We start from the raw sequence: 6,400 nt of genomic DNA, 5'->3' as shown, positions 1-6,400 counted from the left end.
ATATATGCCCATGCGAATCCATAATGTATCCGAAACGAACTCGTCGAAAGTAAGGATTCTAGCGATCAATCAGAAAGTGCGTCAACGACGCCGTTTCTCTGTTTGGGTATATGTACTTCGTTAGACCGTTAACGAACATAAAGGAGTTTCGAGATCCACTCGTCCTCGATTACGTACACGGAAGCGTAGATGAAGAATGATTAGAAATTGAAAAGAATCTGCGTGCATTTCCTAGTACCGCGATGTTTGAAGAATAATAGGGAAAGATAGAGAGCCGTGTATCGGCAATCATACGCGCACCGCGAATTATATTTATTCCTAATCGGTGCGTCTACCGAGACACAGGTATTCCAGCCGAATTTCCGAGAAGGTTCTCAGAATTCGCAAAGCAGATTAAAGCCGGGCAGACGTTGAGAAATCCGTCTGCATTCCGGATTACAATCAGCTGTTTGCTGAAATACTATATTATTCTTATCGGAGCTGCAGTAGATCGGTATAGATCTATTGCATTGAGAGGAATCCTCCCGCACCTTGACCGTATCGGAGTGATTTCGAAGGTGATCCTTCGGTCATCGCCCGAACGCGAGTTTCGCTGGTCAGAGCAGTGCGGCTTTTACCGGGACCGTTTAAAGTCGGAAGCCCTTTGCCATTGCGGTGGTAAAAGTCGCATTTGTCACGGCGTCGTGACCATCATACTCGCTCTGCAACGATTCGTTGTAACCGGTGTTCGTTGGTGCTGTCCGGTGCATCCTCCTGCGTCACGGCATACCGGTATCGGCCCGGGATCCCGGTCGTAACTGTAGGCCCACCGATATTTTCAGATAAGAAAATTGCCAACCACCATAAATGCCACGACGTGTTCGTCACAGGGCATTATGCGTGTGCATACCACAGTGTACGAGCGAAACGGCCAAAAGAGAATCCGGAGTATTTACGACACTCCGGATTATCCGAGGCCTCGTTCTGAGATACGAGTTTCGGCACGAGGAAACGAGCGTCGCATGCTACCGCTGAATGTTATCTTTTCGTGCCGATTGACTTATACAGTCCACGCGAAGCGAAGACGAGTCGGTCGCACACGTCTTACGCCAATTAATTACATGACTATCCGTGCATCGCATAATTTGGATTTTTCAATTGTTTCCAGAAACCCTAGAGAGACGAACGCTGGTGTCGGACACCGAGGACGTTAAGGTTCTCCTGGCATTCCCGCCTTGCTCTCTAGTTCAATCAATTTATATATTTTCTTTTCTCTTCTTTTAATAAACGGTTGTGGGTTTCCAAGGGAAACTTCTCATGTAATTATTTCTAACACCCGATTCTCCTATTCCGGCTCCCAGTTAGGGCAACCATCCCTAACAATGGAAAGATCTTAAATTATTGAATCGAAGATGCAGCACATTGAAGTTAATAACAAGGATCATAACTATAGTGAAGTAACATTACGCAATACTTCTAATAATATTAAAAGTGAATGCGACAGTGATGTCAAGATGGTGTATAAATCGAACAAATCTGGATTGCCGACAAGCAAAGAAACGTTTATTTCCGAGAATTCGTAATCGAATTCTCGAAACACGGATTAAGTTAATAATTGCTGGCCGAGCAATGCTCTTAAGCCATGCACACCATTTCAATCTTCAAACAATATGAATTTTAATTTTGGAAATAAATTTTTCGTATGTCTTAAAATAAAAACCTACTCCACGATATGTGTATTGTATACCACTGTGTATTAGCAGAAAAAATACTTTGGATACACATATTAACAATTATTACGTGTAATATTATTTGTTTTAAACAGTTCCAATCGAATGTATTCAGAATGTAAATATCTTTTATTATTATAAAGAATAGGTGACACCTGTAACGACGAAATTATTAATTAGAACTCAGTTGAAATTTCCAAAACTTGGATTGATGTTGGAAGGATGGGGTGGGAATAATGAGTCTACTATCACAGCGGCGTTAGTAGCGAATAAACTTAAACTATCATGGGAAACAAAGAATGGCACTCAAAAAGCAAATTGGTAATTACGATAATAATAGTAATATTTCTATTCAGCAGATACGTAAATCGTATCTGTTCATAAATGAATGGACATCTTGTCTTCATAAGCTATTCATTTGAATTTTAGGTATGGATCCTTGATCCAAGCATCCACTGTCAGATTAGGTAATAGAGGTAAAGAAGATGTGTACGTTCCAGTGTATTGAATGCTTCCAATGGTCGATCCAAATGACATCGTTATCGATGCGTGGGATATTTCGAACCTGAACATGGCTGATGCTACGTAACGTGCAAATGTGCTGGACATCAGTTTACAGAAGCAATTAATAGAACACATCGTTCATATGAAGCCAAGGAAGAGCATATACTGTCCTGACTTCATTGTTACTAATCAAGTAAATACTCGTTGTATTACATTCTTTCTAGTACCCTGTTTTATCCGAAATTATATACATTTCTGTAGATGTAGGAGAAGAGAGCCAATAATTTTATTCCTGGATCGTAATTCGAGCAATTGGACCAGATTTGAAAAGACATTGCTGAATTTAAGGCTTCGAAAAATTTGGATCAAGTGATTATATTGTGGACTGCCAACACAGAGCGATTCGCAGAAATAATTCCGGGCGTGAAAGATACGGCGGAAAATTTGCTGAACGCTATGAAACGGTCACTCGGAAATTAGCCCGAGTACAGTGTTCGCTGTTGCAGCAGCTGTGGAAGGAGTAAGCAGAATTGAATTTTCACTTTCTCGAACAGCATTTTTACGAACGTTATAATGTTTGGTCGTTCTAGTGTACATATATCTAAATGGTTCCCCTCAAAATACGTTCGTATCAGGGGCAATTGAGTTAGCAGAGAAATACAAAACGTTCATCGGCGGTGATGACTTTAAATCTGGACAAACGAAATTGAAATCAGTGCTCGTGGACTTCTTAGTGTCTGCGGGTATCAAACCAGTATCGATCGTCAGCTACAATCACCTTGGAAATAATGATGGATACAATTTGTCTGCTCCTCAACAATTCCGATCGAAAGAGGTAAGGTTGATTAAAGAATAGTAAATTTAGTTCGATTCCATAACGAAATTTTATTGTTTTAGATATCAAAAAGGAACGTCGTAGACGATATGGTGCAGTCAAATAGAATTCTTTATGAACCAGGAGAGAAACCCGATCATTGTGTCGTTATTAAATACGTTGCATACGTTGGTACGTATCAAAGAAAATATGTATATACAGGGTGTCCCAGAACTAATACTACGCTTGAANGTAACCGGTGTTCGTTGGTGCTGTCCGGTGCATCCTCCTGCGTCACGGCATACCGGTATCGGCCCGGGATCCCGGTCGTAACTGTAGGCCCACCGATATTTTCAGATAAGAAAATTGCCAACCACCATAAATGCCACGACGTGTTCGTCACAGGGCATTATGCGTGTGCATACCACAGTGTACGAGCGAAACGGCCAAAAGAGAATCCGGAGTATTTACGACACTCCGGATTATCCGAGGCCTCGTTCTGAGATACGAGTTTCGGCACGAGGAAACGAGCGTCGCATGCTACCGCTGAATGTTATCTTTTCGTGCCGATTGACTTATACAGTCCACGCGAAGCGAAGACGAGTCGGTCGCACACGTCTTACGCCAATTAATTACATGACTATCCGTGCATCGCATAATTTGGATTTTTCAATTGTTTCCAGAAACCCTAGAGAGACGAACGCTGGTGTCGGACACCGAGGACGTTAAGGTTCTCCTGGCATTCCCGCCTTGCTCTCTAGTTCAATCAATTTATATATTTTCTTTTCTCTTCTTTTAATAAACGGTTGTGGGTTTCCAAGGGAAACTTCTCATGTAATTATTTCTAACACCCGATTCTCCTATTCCGGCTCCCAGTTAGGGCAACCATCCCTAACAATGGAAAGATCTTAAATTATTGAATCGAAGATGCAGCACATTGAAGTTAATAACAAGGATCATAACTATAGTGAAGTAACATTACGCAATACTTCTAATAATATTAAAAGTGAATGCGACAGTGATGTCAAGATGGTGTATAAATCGAACAAATCTGGATTGCCGACAAGCAAAGAAACGTTCGGTCAAATTAAGAATATAAACGAATTAAAGAAGATCACCCCTCGCGTCAAGCTGCTGTCGCACGATGCGAATAGTCTGAACGAGTTAACTAAGATCTCTTTGCACAATAAACAATCTGCACAATAGAAGCTGTCGATAACGGAACGAACGAGGGAGAAATTAAAAAAGTATTGTAGGACTTACGCCGGATTGAAAGTTCCGCTGGTCGACATTTTTAGTGAGAAGGGTAATCAAATGAGATTGAGCCAATGAATTAAACATTTGGAAGAAATAAATCCGTATGACAGTTTGTCGACCCAGATGTGTATGGACTGTATATGCGATTTAAAGATGAGTTATAAATTTTTTATGCAAATAAAGAAGGCAGAAATTGAACGGAAATCCATTCACTTTACTCTGGCCGATACTGCAACGAAGAATATAGCAACGAGCAAAGTACAGGCGACGAGATCTACGGAGAAACAAACCGAAACGATTGTAATTCTCGACGATAAAAGTCCGTCTACGAGTAAAGAGAGGGAGAAGCCGACAGCATCGTCGAGCTACATATCTACGAGTTGTCCCACGAAGAAAAAGGAAGTTGAACAGATGTCGAAAAAAGAGAAAACTACAGTGGAATCTGAGAAACCTAATGTTAAGGATGAAATCGAGATATTCAAAGATATGGTTATTAACATAAGCAGCGATGATAATGACTCGATTGAAGAATTCGATTCAGGCGATCCACCATTTCAACCTGACGCGGAATCCAACGATGAACTCGAAGTACCGAACGCCAAACGGCGGCACATCCAACCGAAAAAAAACATGAAACAATTCGTTTTCTTCTGTGATAACAATTTTGTTGTTGACAAGAAAATGAATGTTTCGACTCCAGCTTCGTACAGGTATGAGACTGGCCTAAAAACGTACGCAAAAGTTAACAAAGTGGATGGTAACGATTCTTCTGTCGCGTCGCATGCTACCGCTGAAACCGAAGTTGAGAATGCGAAAGAATCAAAACAACCGAACATATTGAAACGTTGTTGATCGTCGCAATGCAAAAAGAAATCTACGGAAGAGATGGAAAATGATTCCGACAAGAACTACAATGATTTTAAAGTACAAAAATTAGATGTAAATAATTCGTTAAATCTTAGTACCAGTCAAGAAAATGGTATCATGTACGTTACTGTAAAAGGCTCGAAACCGAACGAATTGTTGCTAGTGAAAGTGAAGAAGATGGACAAACCGGTAGACAAGAAAGACGAAAAATTCATAGGGAAGAAAGGTTTTGATATTACGCCAATGGAGAAGATTTTAAAACGATACGAGTCACTGGCCACGAAGGCGAAAGATTTATTTCCAGAGAGAACGAAAAAGGCGGAAATTAGAGAACAGATTATAGAAGAACAAATAGAAGAATATAAAAAGAAACGGGAGAAGGTTTTAGGTGGGCATAATTCTATATCAGAATCCTTAAAGCTTGAGGAATCTCAGAGTCGTTATTTCAAACACAATGAAAGTCAAGATAAACAGAAACCGATTACTAAAGTTGACAGCGATTCGGCTCCTGCTGCCCAGGTCATGCAGATTGATAAAGACGACAGTCAGTTGGACAATTCGATTATCACAATTGAAAGCGATGTCTCAGAATCTGTAGAGTCGGTCAAGGAACTGTCGCCCAATGACAAATCCTATGCGAATACTGACGAATACCTGTCGCGTTTATCGAAACTTAAATTGAAATGGGAAGAAGCGAAAAAAAAAGAAGGACGTCTCTTCAAAAGGAGCTGGAAGAATCTTACACCGAAGGGAACATAGAAAAATTGGCTAGGATCTTAGGAGAGAAGGAAAAGAATCTGCAGGATTTTCAGGAATATTTGAAACAACGTAAAATCGTGATTACGAGATTGAAGAACGAAGATATAATCTCGTTATACGAGGACAGAGACAATTTACCCGATTTAATAGACGAGAGTCATCCGTTAGATTATATTACCGAGGAACATTATTTGGAGTGCGATTATTGCCCACAGACGTTTGCCTCGAAAAAAGTCTTGAAGAACATTTGAAAAGGCACGATTACAAGATCATGTACTTCTGTGAAGACTGCATGGAGGAGTACCCGACGAACAAGGCGGAACGAAGTCACAACGTGATTTGTATAAAGAAATTGTTATGCAGATACTGCGGTATAATGTTGGACTCGAAAGGGAAGAAACGTCAGCACGAACAGAAACATTGCGACAGCATGTTCGGACAGTTGTGCGACGTTTGCAGTGAGAAATTCAAACACAGAGCACGTTGGATC

The 6,400-nt window shown here is 40.7% G+C and overlaps 2 pseudogenes; both read left to right on the top strand.

The window, feature by feature from the left end:
- The first annotated feature begins 1,391 nt into the window (after positions 1-1,391).
- On the top strand, positions 1,392-3,530 carry LOC108630422 (inositol-3-phosphate synthase 1-A-like; annotated as a pseudogene).
- A 412-nt stretch (positions 3,531-3,942) lies between these two features.
- LOC113463812 (uncharacterized) overlaps positions 3,943-6,400 on the top strand; it is a 4,416-nt pseudogene continuing 1,958 nt past the window's right edge.

This window comes from Ceratina calcarata, unplaced genomic scaffold (genome assembly GCF_001652005.2).
Source record: "Ceratina calcarata isolate Rehan_Ccalc_2016 unplaced genomic scaffold, ASM165200v1 scaffold752, whole genome shotgun sequence".
Classification (NCBI taxonomy): Eukaryota; Metazoa; Arthropoda; class Insecta; order Hymenoptera; family Apidae; genus Ceratina; species Ceratina calcarata.
This window is presented reverse-complemented; position numbering and strand designations above follow the sequence as displayed.